The 16129-nt window shown below is 38.5% G+C and overlaps 1 protein-coding gene across 1 annotated transcript in view; it reads right to left on the minus strand.

The window, feature by feature from the left end:
• Positions 1-16129, minus strand: part of LINGO2 (leucine rich repeat and Ig domain containing 2) — a 539216-nt gene that overhangs the window by 160375 nt on the left and 362712 nt on the right. The window contains exon 5 of the mRNA XM_075078781.1: positions 9225-9382. The gene's annotated coding sequence lies outside the window, so the exon portion shown is untranslated. The remainder of the gene's footprint in view (positions 1-9224; positions 9383-16129) is intronic.

The raw sequence follows: 16129 nt of genomic DNA on the forward strand, positions 1-16129 counted from the left end.
ATATCTGATTTGTATAGGCACAATGGCTGTTTGAAGGAATATTAAGTGCAAGCTAACATATAAGTGCAAGTGTTCACTCCAACTTTGAAAATATTGTTAAACTAGCAACAATTTTAATCATGATTTTTATCCAAACCTGAATAGTTTTAGCAGTGTAATCTGCAAGTGAGCTCAGGTCCTTGTGGCCCACCTATGCTCCAGAAATGGAATTTCTTACTCTCCAGTGTTCGTAGTTAATTAAAAAGTTGTCACCCTTACTGTTCTTTCCTCCTAAAGTTTTCAATATGCGAGGACAATTAGGGTTTGTCTTACATTACAACTCACTAAAAGTTGTATTCTGTTTAAGTGGCAAGGTTTTGGAAGCAGGGTGGCTGCAGGGGAAGCCTCTGTGAGGAGAGTCCAGGGCTGCCTATGCTGGACACTGCCAGTTCCAGCAGACTGCAAAGCAGACCCACTCCTGGTCAAAGCTGAGCTCATCAGCCACACTGGTGGTGGTGCCTCTGAGATAACATATTTAAGAAAGGGTAAAAAAAACCCGCACAACAACTGTGTGAGATGAGTGATAAAATGTAAGAGAAACAGTTCTGCAGGCACAAAGATTGGTGAAGAAGAAAGAGGAGGAGGTGCTCCAGGTGCCAGAGCAGATTCTCCTGCAGCCCACGGTGAAGACCACGGTGAAGCAGGCCATGGAGGTTAGTGGTGGAGCAGATATCCACTGGCAGCCCATAGAGGACCCCATACCAGAGCAGGTGGATGCCTGAAGGAGGCTGTGAGCCCACGAAAGCCCATGCTGAGCAGGCTTCTGGCAAGAGCTGCAGCCTGTGGAGAGGAGCCCACACTGGAGCAGTTCTTAAAGGACTGTATCGTGTGGTGGGGACACCATGCTGGAGCAGGAGAACAGTGTGAAGAGGAAGGAGTGGCAGAGATAAAGTATTGTGCCTGATAGTAGTCCTCATTCCCCATCTGGCTGTACTGCTCAGAGGGGAGGAGGTAGAAGATTTGGGAATGGAAGAGTGAAGTTGAGCCTGGGAAGATGGGGGTGTGGTGAGGGGATGGTGGGTTTAGTTTTGTCTTTGTTTCTCACTATGCTGCTCTATTTTTAATTGGCAATATATTAAATCAGTCTTTCCCAAGTTGAATCTGTTTTGCCCATGACTGTAATTGGTAAGTGATCTCCCTGTGTTTATCTCAACCAATATGTTTTTCCATCTTATTTTTCACCCTGCCCTGTTGAAAAGGGGGAGTGAGGAAGTGCCTGGGTGGGCATCTGGCACACAGCCAAGATCAACCCACAGAGCCACTGTAGGTTAGCTTTGGCGAAACTACCACTGCTGGAGAAACTCCAGAGGTGTTTCTCCTTACTGTATGAGGCAGCAGTGGAACTAACAATCAGAGAGCAGAAAAAGTTCCAAAATACAAAGAGAAATCCAGCATATTCAACTGCTTTGCTAGAGGAAAACTATAACAGGAAGTAATAGTAGGATTAATGTTCTAATTTCACAGAATCAGTTACAATGGATCATTACTTTGTCTTCTGACTGCAAACATGGTTATTACTCTTAAAGAATTGTAACACAAAAGGATGACAAAGAAAGTCCAAAGTCCACATCATAACCTAACTAAAAGTATCTTCACAAATTCTGTGGCCAGAATTTCTAACACTGTCATGCATGCATTTGAATGCATTTTTGTGCATACTGGAATAATGTATAAAGATGCCCATATAAATAAACTATGTATATAAGCTATACCATATAAAATAAGCATCTAGTTCCAGTTATGCCTTAATGCAAAGTTAATTCCACAGCAATGGAGGGGTAGACCATTCTCAAAATACTTCTTTAATATTTCATTCCTTGAGCATACCTCATTAAAGAGAGGAACCTAAAATACTGTACTCTATTAATACAAAAAAAATTGTTAATGTTCATGATTAATAGGTATTTCATATGAAGATTAGCATTATCTTATTGTAGTCTGCTGCTAAGCAGCCTTTCCAATTTAATTGCAGCTGCCCATGAAGTAAAGTAGTTTTCAAGGACACCAACAGTGTCAGATCGTAGACTGAAGTTTCTGAAAACATCACTGGAATCTTATTTGAATGAATGAAACACAAATAGCTGAATAAAATATTGTTGTTCAATGTACATCATACATAATGTCCTATGTATTAATGTCTTATGATGTCTTATAGTCTTGATCTCAACGTTCACAGTTAAGAAGTATCCTTAATAACATTGATAACATATATTTCCCTGAATTCATAGGTTTGAACTAAAGAATCTGCATTGCAATATTAATAATTTCAATATTAGTATTGCTTTTGCTTTTTGCAGAAAGATATTTTGACTTACAAAGCCTCCTGAATACTGAATGTGCTACAAGATACATGAAATTTCACTTGTCAAACTACAGAGGTTGTAAACAACATTTTAAAGGACATTTTATTGTATGACCTTATATTAGAAAATTTCCCCTCTACCTCCTGCCTTTCTTGGAAGAAGAAAGGGTGGATATTATTTGACTGACTTGGACAGCTCATGTGAAGCTGCTAAAATGTATCATTTCCAATGCTTATTTAGAGACTTCTTAAAATATATACTGTTTACTTGACAGGCCATGAGATATTGCACACATCTAGTTTAGGAGCTTTATATCCCAAAATATATGAACTGCTAAATATGTTTTGTTTTCCAATCTGTAGAGAACTGTCCCTAACTAGAGTAGCACCATCAAGCTACATCACACTAAGATAGTCTCTTGCTCTTTCCCACCTCATCACCAGATGAACCACTTGTAATCTCAGATGTGTGCAAGTATGTGTTTCTTTACAATGCCACAACAGAATAGCCAATAAGAGGAAAAACCCAAACCATAAAAATATGGAATTGTAAAGACAGAAAGTTTGAAGTGCCATTTGATTTTGACAAAATCCCCAGACAATCCTATTACAGTCTGAACCTTTGTAATATATGGATATATCCATGAAAGAGAGTGGGCTTTTTTTGAAGGTGCCTATGGTAGGGTACAAAACTAACCCAGGTAGGACACTCTGAGAAAAAGAAGAAATAAGAAGAGACCATTATATAAATTTGCATGTTTCTACACACATTGTGTAGTGAAAGGCTGGGAATTAGGAGGAGTTACTCAAATACTTTGGCACTTTTCTTGACACAGGGATCTGCGCTTTTTTCTTTTTTTTTTTCTTTCCTTTTCCGTTTATCTGTTTCTGTGAAGTGATAAATTCAGAAGGATTTACAGATTTCAAGAATATTTGAAAAATACTGAAAGGTTTCTGGGCACTCATTGTTAACCTGATCAGGATTGGATATTTTCTTCTTTTCAGCTGCACCTTGCTTTGTGTCAGGGAAAACTTTACTGAAGAAGTCACAGTGTTACGGGACTTTAGCTCCTCTTGTCAGCAACAGGATACTTGTGTTGACATGCTCAGGATCTCCCTAAGCCTTTCTCCATATCTGTCATGGCTTTGTCTCATCTTGTAAGATCCTCTGTAATGAAACAATTTTGGTAGCTTTCCCTAGGAGTTCATTTATTTTTATTAGTGAGTGTGTTGGTGTTAGTTACATTTGCCTTCCTCTGTTGGCCTGCTGAACTTGCTAGAGAATTGAAATTTAATGATTGATAAGGTGATAAAATGACAAATAGAAGGATAAAACATGAGAGAAAAAAGCCAAGTAAGAGAAATAAAATTTGGAAGAAGTGACTTTCGTTTTAATTGAAACATAAATTTGAGGAACAGGATTATGAGATTTCATTTCAACAAATCTGTATGGGGGTGAGTTTTAAGAGGCACAAGCACTGGATATTGACCCATTCTGGGCTGATACAGCCTGTTGTGCAAAGCTGTATTTAAGTAATCTAAGGGCAGTAAGGGCCCAATGGGCTTGACAGTCTATAGAGCGAAGCAGAGGAATAGCCAGTTCCATTATGCACCATTCTGGCTAAAGCAAACACCACCTTATCTATCCCTTTTCATAGTAACAGATGATGCTGATCAAGCCATATGAAATTTATGTTTGTCTGCCCATCAGTTAGGTGGGTCCCTCAACAGAGAATATAAGAGCAGGTCTGAGCTGTCTTTCCAGCTCTCATGAAGGCCGAGCTAGAGTAGCACCACCTAATCTGCCTAATTTACGGCATCAATGCCCACACTGCACAACAGTCAGGTGAAACTGGTGTGAGGAGACAATCTTCACAAGTCATGTTCAGAGATGTCTCCTGACTTTCTTGTCCATGTTCAAGAGTGGGGAGTTGGGGACTGTCTTCTTACTGGGTCAACTCCTCAGATTGTGGAGTGCTTCCTTACCCTTCCACTTATCTATTTTCATTTAATGACTTAATGGAAGGCATTAAGGTAGCTTTCTCTTTCTGTTACTCCTTCTCCCAGCCCTTTTTGCACCCTTCCATGTCAGCATACTCACCTATTCCCAGTTGGCAGGGGTGCCACACAGGGCACTTTCCACAATCCATTTGCTCATATCATAAGCTATCAGAAGCAGAAAATTCTGTTAAAGGTTCTGAAATGGGGAAGAGGAGGAAAAGAGAACAAAGGGAAGAGGAAGAAATCATCCTCCATTTTCCAGTGGGCCAGCACACAAACTAATAGGATCAGTAAAGTGTGAGTCCTGTTCCTGCATTGTTTACACAGGAAAAGCAACTCTTTCTTTTTCCCAAAGGTCTATTGAAGACTCTTACCCAGATTTAAGTATTGAACTAGATTTTCTCTACCAGAATTAGAAAAAAAAATTCTAGTAAAATTATTCATCTGACCTCAAATGCAAGGGAAAAAGATTTCTAGAAATATGTTTTCTTTCAGAAAACATTCAGCATTAATAACTAAGTACTCAAAAATCTAAAGATGTGGCTTACAGTGCTTCTAGTTCATAAGAATAACAATACAATGAGAATTAAAAATTGTAATGGATTTTAGGTTCATTTTATTTGCCTTCTAAATCTTAATGCTCAGTCCTTTAGGTACCTTTTTCTACCATTGCAGATCACGGAATACCTTAGACAAAAATGAACCTTAAATTTTCAAGTATTTACATGGTTTAGGAACCTTGTATTCCATGAAGACACCAGTGTCTAAATGAAATGAAGAAATCACAAGTTACTTAATAGAATAATTAAAAATAATTTCAAAAGAAGGAAGAAGTGGGAGGAGGAATAAATCAGAGAAGCAAAGTTGTAGTAATAGCACTGAGTCTGCTCTCTAAGCTCAAAATGTGCTCAGAAAATCACATGAGCAGTCAAAAACTTGATCAGCTCATCCCTGAACTCCCAGAAATGCTCACTTCTTACTTCATATTGTAAGTAGGCTACTGTAAAAAGCCTCAGATTGACTAGGAGTTATCAGTCTTTTGGACATCCATAGTAACCCTGATATGGTATCATTATCAGTCATTTAAAGCCTCCTTATCTAAAATGTCTATTTGTCTTCAAGTATTTTCAGAAAGCACAGTATAGTTTGCATATCACATTTACCTTTGTTGTGAATGGTAAATGCAAAGCTTTCATGATACTAAGTCATCACATTTTGGAGGGTTTAAAATTTTTTTAATACTCATGGAAATATTCTGAGTTTGCCATGCATATTAGTATTATATTTAAATTTCAGTTTTGCAGAAACTTTAAAAGGCATACACTGCTGAAAACAGAATAAGATATTCTGAGCTAGGCTTGGGGGAATAATTTTATAACCATATAATAAGAGCCTAAAAACAGCATTGAAACTTCCTGACAAAGACTTTACCTCTCATACACTAGTAATTACTGCTATTAAACCAAAGTAAAACTACAGGAGACAACTTTCCCCTGTGTCCTGGTTTCAGCTGGGATAGAGTTAATTTTCTTCACAGTAGCTGGTATAATGCTGTGTTTTGGATTTAGTACAAAAATAATGTTAATACACGCTGATATTTTAGTTCCTGTTGAGCAGGGCTTACACAGAGCCAAGGCCTTTTCTGCTCCTCACCCCACCCCACCAGTGAGTAGACTGGGGGTTCACAAGGATTTGAGAGGTGACACAGCTGGGACAGCTGACCCCAGCTGACCAAAGGGTTATTCTATAACATATGATGCTATACACAGTATAAAAACTGGGGGAAGTTGGCCAAGTGGCAGAGATTGCTGCTCAGGGGCGGGCTGGCCATCAGTCAGTGGGTGGTGAGCAATAGTATCGTACATCACTTGCTTTGTACATTAATATCATTATTATTGTTGGTTTTAGTACTACTGCTACTACTACTATCTTACTTTATTTTATTTCAGTTATTGAACTGTTCTTATCTCAACCCACGATGTTTACTTTTCCGATTCTCTTCCCCATCCCACAGGGGGAGGAATGAGCTAGCAGCTGAGTGGTGCTTAGTTGCTGGCTGGGGCTAAACCAAAACACTCTGTGAAGAGTGCCCACAAAACAGTAAACTGTATAAAGCAGTGACTTATTTTTACTGTTTATGCAGTTAATTTAAGCTTCCATGCACTAAAAACAGTCATTTACAAAAATTTCTGAGTTGTGTATTAGGTGGCTAGGGTTGCCCCTGTTCCCCTTCCAGCCCCTAAAAATACACTTAACCTTCATGGGATACCAAGTGCATAGTGATACTGCGCAAAAGTTCAGGGGGAAATAGGAACATCTTGATTTGGCAGGTAACATTTTCCCATTGCTTCCTGCAGTTTTTTCCAAGTCCATAATAAAAAAAAAAAACAAAACCCACACCCCAAAACCCCAAACAAATCAGACCTAAGGCTGAAGGAGGACAAGGAAGGCAAGGTTTTGTAGATCATAGAAAAAAGTTTTTTGGGAGTCATGTCAGCCCTTTGATTAGCAAACATTTTTCATTGGCTAGTAATGCAATTTAAGACTTTTGAGAAATGATTCCTTCCACAAGCTGTTTGTAAAGCTTCCAATTTTCTGCCTATTTATTCAGCCGGCAGAACAGCATAGAAAGCTATGCAGTTGGAAACACAGTTTATCCTTTGGTGGAAACAGTGAAAAATTTGAACCCTTACCAAGATGACAAATGTAATGATAATTTAAATATACTTAGTTTTTACAGAAAAGACCAGAAAAGACTTCTACAAATAAGGGACAGCAGAAAGAAAAAGCACTAGTTTCTGAAAGGTAAAATAAGAATTTTATGGGGTTTTTGCCTCTTGTGTTCCACATACCATGCAATCCCGAAGCTTAGAAGTGAATTGACAGTGTTAGCACTGTTGACGTTGTTTCAATAGCTGACACTTCAGTTAACTACTACAAACAATCTCTTTTAAAAATGGATAAAAATCTGGGTCTTAAAGAGATGAAAACTAGCAAAGCATAAATAATCCTAATTCAACATTGACTCCAACTCTACATGACTATCATCGGAATTAAGCTACAATGAGAAATACAGGCCTATGAGAATAATATTTTATCAGGCTGTAGATTTCTATAGGTAAGTAATGTGAAGCTAGAAATGCAATGCAGTGTAAAATGCCATTTTAAACACATTTCTATCACAATATATCAGCATAAAAATTCCCCAATTCTGTATCTCAAAGTTGAACTGCAACATTGTGTTTCTGAAACTGTTATTCATCGGATATCAGTCATTGGTTCACTCTTTTTTCCTTTCTTTTCTGAGTTTTTCAAAGTTTGAAAGCAGTCTTTTATGCTAGGAAAAATATTTAAAACAAACCTATTCATTAAATCACTAGGTTGAATTCAGAGGACAATTCAGTTGCAACACTAAATAGTCAATAAAATGTACTTTTCCTACCTGTTACATGAAGAACTACGTTGCAAATGTTCTTTGGAAATGGGCAGAGCACAATGGTAGTGCAGCTATGATATAGACACAGATATACCTGACTTGCATGTATCTGAGTGTACTCCAAAACCAGAAGTCTGGGAAAATGAATGCAAAGATAACTTTTCTGCATTTATGACTAGCCTGACTTTTACCTACAAAATCATGTCTGGAAGTTGCAGTCAAGTTCACAAAGTCCAGGTTCACCTGAACATTGCTCTACAGTTTCCTGAACCAAACTGTATATTTGTGTGGCTCAACCCACATAGGCATAAGCTTAGAATTTGTGCCACAGTATCTACTGCTGCCCTAGATGTACTCCTAGACAGTTCTGAATACAGCCATAGCAAATAAAATATCATTCCTTATTCCTTACCAAGCCAAAAAGAAAAACATTAATATGATCACATTTAATCAGCCATAAGTATAAGGCTTACACACATCAAATTGAGTCTCAATTCAGAAGTTTAGTTCTTTGCCAGAGTGCCATATTGCTGCATAGTTTCTAAGATTTTGACCTGAAAACAGAAAAACTACAGCAACATCAAGTAAAAAGAAGCAAACCAGAACTGTTCTCCCTCTCTTGTGAAACACCCATCAAAATCAGACAAGATAGACCTATTTTTGGTAATGTTTAGAAGTGTCCGTACCACATCACTTTATGTTAAACTGACTGGTTTCTACATTGCTCTATGGAATGAGTTAGATTGCGAAGTCTCCAAAACAGGAGACTTAATTGAAGATGAAAAGGAATTCTCAGGATCTAAGAATAAAACAAATATTATGCCAAAAGAACCTTGAAATAAACAAGCATGCAGGCCCAAACTTCATACAGGTAACAGTCTTTTAATATAATAACTTACATAGCGGCCACCTAATTATTTACATTTTTCCATTGCTTTCACATTGGTGTAACATTACTTGGTGTAGCAAAGATTCTTCTTATTAACGTAAGGGAAATAAGTCGGTCTCCTTTTGACAAAAACATGATTTCTGTAAAGAAAACAACTTACTGCACAAAATAAAGAGCTTCTTAGAAATGAAATTGCGATAGTCATTTGCATTTGTGCTTGTGGAATACAGATTTTTTCTGGCACTTAGATAGGACTGTGCAAATACTCTAGACTAATTAGCTGAAACAAACATCTGCTTTAACACAGTTAAGTGCAACATTCTTTGGTTTTCCCTTCTCTTTGGAGATAAAGGACTAAAATTTTATTTTAACCTGATCTTTGTAATGTTACATTTACATAGTAACAAATTTTTGTTTCAAGCCACAGCTACTACTCTGAGATGATAATTAAGAGGAAGCCATGTTAGAAAGAATCAGTGACATATGATTCTGTAAACACCTGCGGTTGAAATAAGCTTGGAAACTCTCAATACATAAACTGATTTCAATAGACTTACCTGTTTAATGATTTTAAAAGTCCAATACTTCCTCTTTACAATACAAATCTTTTAGCCACTGGGTGAAGTCAAAATAGAGCACTTGATCATGATAATCCCAACCTGTCACGGACAACAGCATCTCTCATGGCACCACACTCAGAAGGTTTGAAATGAACCTGGAAGAAACAGCTGTTCTTATATTTTTATTGAAATACACTTGACCATATTGTAGGACAAGGAAACTTAAGCATTTAGTTGATGAATACCTTATAGAGGAGTGAGTACAAAGCCATAAATACCACCTGGTAAATATCAAGAACAGAGACTGCAAAGCTTATGTTCCAGAAAACTTGGTTTTGCTGAGTATATGCAGCTCTGTTGTAGTTAATGACGCATTAGAACTCTCAGGATTAAAAGACCAGTATTTATCTTCCTTAAAAATTGCAGCTTTTCATACATAGACCTGTAAGTCCTTTTTCATACGAATTTCAAAATGAAGATCATATTCTGAACCAATGAGATTCTTATCTGAGAGAGGTAATGGAAAGGATTCAATAAAATTATAGTTAATTTTTCCATGAAAACTTTGCTGAGTACCATTTCTTACAGTATCTTTAATACGAAATGCAACCTGTAAATGGGTGCAATGCAAACCCACACCAACCACGTGCTCTTCTTTTTACTAAGAAAAGGCATGCAGACAAGTGAAGTATTCAGGTGGCATATTTCAACATGGTTTTAATGCAGCCAGGGAAACCTACAGTTTTATCTAGCACTCTGCTTCTGCATAGTTTTAAGGTTTCCTGAGAAAATTTCCTACCATTTTTAAGTACCTTTTAATAATTCAAGCTAATATTTTTCTTACAATCTCTAGGCATGTTTTTTCAGACTTTAAACTACAGTTCATCTACCTCCTTCACTAAAAAGGTGATTAATTTAGGTAAGCTGAATTTGCTTAATAAAGATATTTTTCTCATCTTTCTTCTCTGCCACTGAAATCTTCAGGGCAATACATGGATATCAGGGGAAGTAACAGATGGCATCCAGATCATGGCCAGTTCATCCAGAAGATACACTGATGTGGGCTTTCCTTAGGAGTCCCAACTTGTTATTTCAGTCCCTGTTGAAATTTAAAGAGCACTATTCTTAAACATCTCCAAAACTCTGGATATTCCCTACCATTCCCACTGATTGAAATATCTCCTTCTCAAGTGTTGCTTTTTGTTTTTTTTAATAGAAAGAAACGTAAAATGCATGCACAGAGGTGAGTGCTAGTACATACATATGTATGCAAGATAAAAATAAAACGTTCTATCCAAATTCAGAAATATCGTAACTAAAACGCCAGTAGATTTCTTGTTTAAATTTGAAAGTATTTCACTACTGGGTTAACACAGAGTATCAGTTCTCAACAAATCAAATCTGTTAGACTGCCAAAACTGAGCTAAAACCAGTGGTTCAAAAGCAAAACTACTATTCAACCTCTACTAGTCATTAGCAATTTCTCTAAAAGTTACAAACTGAAGGTATATATAAAAAAGGGATAAGATTGCACTTGGCTCAGTTTTAAAGTGAGAGTTCAGTGCATTTGAGGCACGATGCATCCCCACGAAAACCAGTTTCCAAGCATACAAAATGCATCATATCTTCCATGACTTCAAATGGGAGAGCAATCACGTCTTAGGAATGTTTCTGACTAAATGATCAGGAATCACAGTTCTGATCTCACATCATACACCAGGTCAGATGAATGCAGGAAGCGTGAAAGGTTAGTGGAATGTACTTTGAACACTGACTGAATATCTTGCATTAAGATACTAATGGATCTTTTTCATCCAATGCAGTGCATGTGGATCAGTCATTGATTGATGTATGGTTCTCTGTGATCAGACGCAGACTGAATTTTAGTGAGACAGAGGAAGGAACACACTAATACATCTCAGAATAAATCTACTACCGAGCTCAAAATACATGGGGAAGGGTGCTTTTATTTTGGTTGTTATTTCCATAGTAAATTCTCTGATGGGGCAGCAAGAAAGTTTTCCCTAGAAATGTAATATCATAGACACATAAAGGAGTCTAAACAAGAAGTAAAACTTTAATGAATATCTTCCAGAAAGGCAATGGGAAAGTTTTATTCAATTGTTGTTGTAAAATTCTCAGAATATGTCAGACTGTGTATGGCCAAAGTTAAATGCACCGGATATTCCACTAAATTTGCATGAAATTTTTGCATTTTACAGGGTAAAGAGAACAATCAGATAAGATTTCAGATTTGGATGCATCAGGAATTGTATGACCAAACTGAAACAACTTTGATCTTTAATGCAACTGAGAAAGGCAGAAGGTAATAAGATCAAGGTGTAAATCAGCTGCATAAAGGTCAAGATCTCCAGAAACTAGAATTTGCTAATAACATAGCCAGGGGGCATTCCTGAGTCTGAATAAGGGAAAACAGGCTGAAATGGAGTCATAATATATGGATTCAGTTATTAAGATGAGAACTTACGCCTGATCTTGACCAATCACTTCTCTGAAGGAAGAGTCCTTAAAATTGGGACAACTTGGAGTAGAAAAAAGAAGCTAGGAATGGTACCTATGCCAATGAGGTTTACTCGTCTCTAAATACCTACGATGGAGTGACAGGCAAAAGTCCTACAAATACACTAACCCAAACCCATGCATCTGCGCTGACAAAGGGAGATCACCTGCCAGTTCAGAATAACACAGACAAGATTCCTCTTTCAGAATGCTCCAAAGCCTTCTTTCACCCTAACTGAGTGTGAGAGCTGGAGTGGTGGGTGAGACTTGGGACAGTGCTTTAAAAACAGTCTACGCTCACTTACAGAAACAGACTTACAGAGACGAATACACAGCTGACTGTGTACAAGGCAATCCCTGGGTGAAAGGAGACAACAGAAATAAGGATGAAAAGTCAAACATGTGTCAGCTGGTGGCTTTGCACATTCTCCATAAGTACTCCTTAAGCAACTTAGCTCTGAAGACCGAGTAGAAAAAAAAATAATGTGAAAGAAGTGCTGTGTTTGATAAGCTTCCCTGTTGTTCTGGTTTTAGCTCAGATAGTTAGTTTTCTTCACAGTAGCTAGTACAGGGCTACGCTTTGTATTTGTGCTGAAAGCAGTGTTGATAATTCAGAGATTATTTCCTTATTCTTGTGCTTACAAAGAGCCGAGGTCTTTTCTGCTCCTCACCCCACCCCACCAGCGAGTGGGCTGGGGGTGCACAAGGGGTTGGGAGGGGACAAAGCTGGGACACCTGACCCCAACTGACCAAAGGGATATCCCACACCATATGACATCATGTTCAGCATTTAAAGCTGGAGGAAGAAGAAGGAAGGGGGGGACATTTGGAGTGATGGTGTTTGTCTTCCCAAGTAATGGTTATGCGTGATGGAGCCCTGCTTTCCTGGGGATGGCTGAGCACCTGCTTGATCTTGGGAAGGAGTGAATGAATTCCTTGTTTTGCTTTTGCTTGTGTGTGCAGCTTTTGATTGCTTTACCTATTAAACTGTCTTTATCTCAGCCCATGAGTTTCTCACTTTTACCCTTCCAATTCTCCCCCCATACTGTTGGGGGAGAGTGAGCGAGCAGCTGTGTGCTCCTTATGTGCCAATCAGGGTTAAGCCATGATGCCTATCAATCCTGTTTCGTAGGCCAGATGCACGATGAAAATTAACAGACAGTAAGAAGGTATCAGCAGCAATAGAAGTAAAGGTAAGATCTGTAGAGAAATCTCAAGTGTTAAGGAAGGAATACTGACCAACAAAGAGAAACAATGTGACAAGAATTCAACAAAATTTATACCAAGTAAGTTTAAGATTCAATACAAAGTGGACAAGTGGGAATAAAAACTGAACATTTGTGTATAGTGTCTGGGATTCTAAGAAAACAACTGGCCAATCATGGGACACAAATTTTGTGCTGAAATCCTAGATGCTGAAAATAAGTTGATACAATGACTACTCAACAAGGTATAATTTTCCACAAAATGAAAGGCTCAACACTGATAATATCCACTGCTTGCCAGCAATTTTTGTCTCAATATCCATGCCAGATCTTTGGATCAGGAAAGCTCATAAATTTAGATTATTGTGAACATTAAAGTCAAATCAGTTTATTTAGATTATTTAGAAATTATTTTGCTTGTCATCTTCTGAAGAGTTCTTGTAGCATATCCATTTGTGTTCATTATCTGTTTTTTCTTCACTTTGGGGGGAAAAAGCTGATTGATTTTCAAGGATCATCTCCTCCAAGCTCAGGGGTGGTCCATTGCCACATGCAGAAGTCAAATAAAGCTGGCAGGAGGCCTCAATAGATGAAATCCTGACTAAAAGCAACCATAATAACAAAGCATTCAGGATGTAGAAGCAGGGTGCAGGAAATAGGGTTAGGACAGCTAAAGCCCATCTGGACTTGAATGTGTCAAGGGCAACAAGAAAGGCTTCTACAAGTAAATCAGCAGTAAATGGAAGATTAGGGAAAGTATTGGCCTACCCCTAACTTGGGAAGGGGCTCTCATAACAAAGGACACTGAAAAACCTAACTTGGTGCCTTCTTCACCTCAGTCTTCATTGGCAAGAGGAACCTTCAGGAATCCCAAAATCGTGACACCAGAGGGAATGTCTGGAGCAATGAAGTCTTACCCTTGGTGGAGGAGGATCATGTCTGGGAACACTTAAAAAGCCTAGCTATATACAAGTCCAAAGGGCCTGACAGATCAGTCCAGAGAGAATCCTGAGGACTGTGAGAGTGTAATGTCACCCCTAGATTCAAGATGGGTAAGAAGGATTATCTAGGGAACTACAGGCAGATGAAGCAAATAATCCTGGAAACCCTTTCCAAACCCATAAAGGACAAAAAGTTGATTGGGAGTAGTCACCACAGATTTATGAAGGGAAAACTGTGCTTTACACCTGATAGCATTCTATGATTAGATGATGAGCCTGGTGGATGAAGAGAGAGCAGTGGATGCTATTTACCTCAACTGTAGTAAGGTTTTAATCACTGTTTCCCATAATATCCTCATGTACAAACTGATGCAGAATAGGTTAGACAACTGCATACCAATGTGGAATAAAAATTGTCTAACTGCTGGCATCAAAATGTTGTGATCAGTGGCTCAAAGCGCAGGAGGAGACCATTCACTAGTGGTTCACCTAAAGGGGGGATACTTGGGCCAACACTGTTTAATCCATTTGTGAAGACCTGGATAATGGGGAAGAGTGCACCCTCAGTAACTTGAAGATAATATAAACTAGGAAGGAGTGGTTAATACATCAGATGGATGTGCTGTTATCTAGAGGGGCCTCAACAATTCAGAGTAATGGGTCAACAGGAACCTCATGAAGTTCCACAAAGTGAAATGCAAAACCCTGCACCTGGGGAGGAATGACACTCCCAGCACCAGTGTGTGGTGGGGACTGACTGGCTGGAAGCCAGCTCAGCAGAGAAGAACCTGGAGTTCCTGGGAGACAAGCTGACCATAAGCCAGCACGTGCCCTTGCAGCAATGAAAGGAGGCTGCATTAGGGGGGTTGTTGCCTGCAGGATGAGGGAGCTGATCCTTCTCCCCTGCTCAGACCTGGTGAGACATATGTGGAGTGCTGGGCCCAGCTATTCCCTCTCCACAAAAAGAGACATGGACATACCAGTGCCCCTCCAGCACAGGCCCACAAAGATGATGAACTGGAGCATCCCTCATACAAGGAGTGGCTGACAGAGCTGGGATGGTTCAGCTTGGAGAGAAAAAAGTTCAAGGGGATCTTATCAATGTGTATAAATACATATTGGGAGGGGTTGAAGAAGGTGGAGTTAAACTCTTTTCATTGGTGCCCAGTGAAAAGTGGCAACAAACACAAACTGAAATACATGAAATTCTATTTGAACATATGAAAACAATTTTTACTGTGAGGTTGGTTGAACAACTGAACAGGTTGCCCAGGAGGCTGTGGAGTCTCCATCCCTGGAGATATTCAAAACTTGACTGTACACAGTCCTAAGCAACCTACTTCAGCTGATCATACTTTGAGTATGGGCATTGAACTAGACTATCTCTAGAGATGCCTGCCATCCTCAACCATTCTGTGATTCTGTTAAATCCTATAAAATGATTGAAAGAATGAAAAAATCATCAACAACTTTTGCTTACTTGACAGTACCTTGAGACATATCAGTGTAATCTGTTTTATAATAGCATGTTATTTTATAGCAGTAGAAGAAAACTTATTTTATTTTATCTCTGCTAAGACAGTGGTTTTAGTGCAACAATATTAGCCGTGACTTTTGAAGTTACAGACACAGAGCAAAACTGGCATTTAAATAAAGAATCTTCACAAGAAGAACTTGCCACTATATCTAAATCCCCCAGAACCCTATTGAAGTAGACAGGTTTAATATTTAACATAAATTTCATTCTCTGCTTGTTCATTTTTACTAGTACTGTAGTCCAATTTTTGAAAGTGAACTGAGGTAATAACACTAGAGAGACATTAAAGCTAAAGTCTGGAGAATACTTTTAAAAGCACAGTCCCACAGAACAAATACCTAACACTATGGGAGCTAGTAAAGTCAAACAAGCAAAGCACTCTCAACAAGCCTACACCTTCTGTTTCATTTCCACCATTGTGAAAACAAAATTCATAAATAAACAGGTTATGTTTTGTGCTCTCTTTGTTCAGGTATGTGTCACTGAAGCAGAACCCAAGTTTCACATATTCAGGGGCTTTCTGATATTACTGGTGAAAGCAGTCTGCCCTCCTTGGGAGCTTAGACTCTGTGATGGCCTGAAATCCTGCTCAGGTTTGAGAATTACACTCCTATTTGCAGTATTAGCATTTTGCCAGTCTTGTCTTACTATGTCATGACTATGCCTAGGTCTCAAAGAAGAAAGAAATGAGGGATGTGG

The sequence above is a fragment of the Phalacrocorax aristotelis genome, chromosome Z, assembly GCF_949628215.1.
Source record: "Phalacrocorax aristotelis chromosome Z, bGulAri2.1, whole genome shotgun sequence".
In the NCBI taxonomy this organism is placed as follows: Eukaryota; Metazoa; Chordata; class Aves; order Suliformes; family Phalacrocoracidae; genus Phalacrocorax; species Phalacrocorax aristotelis.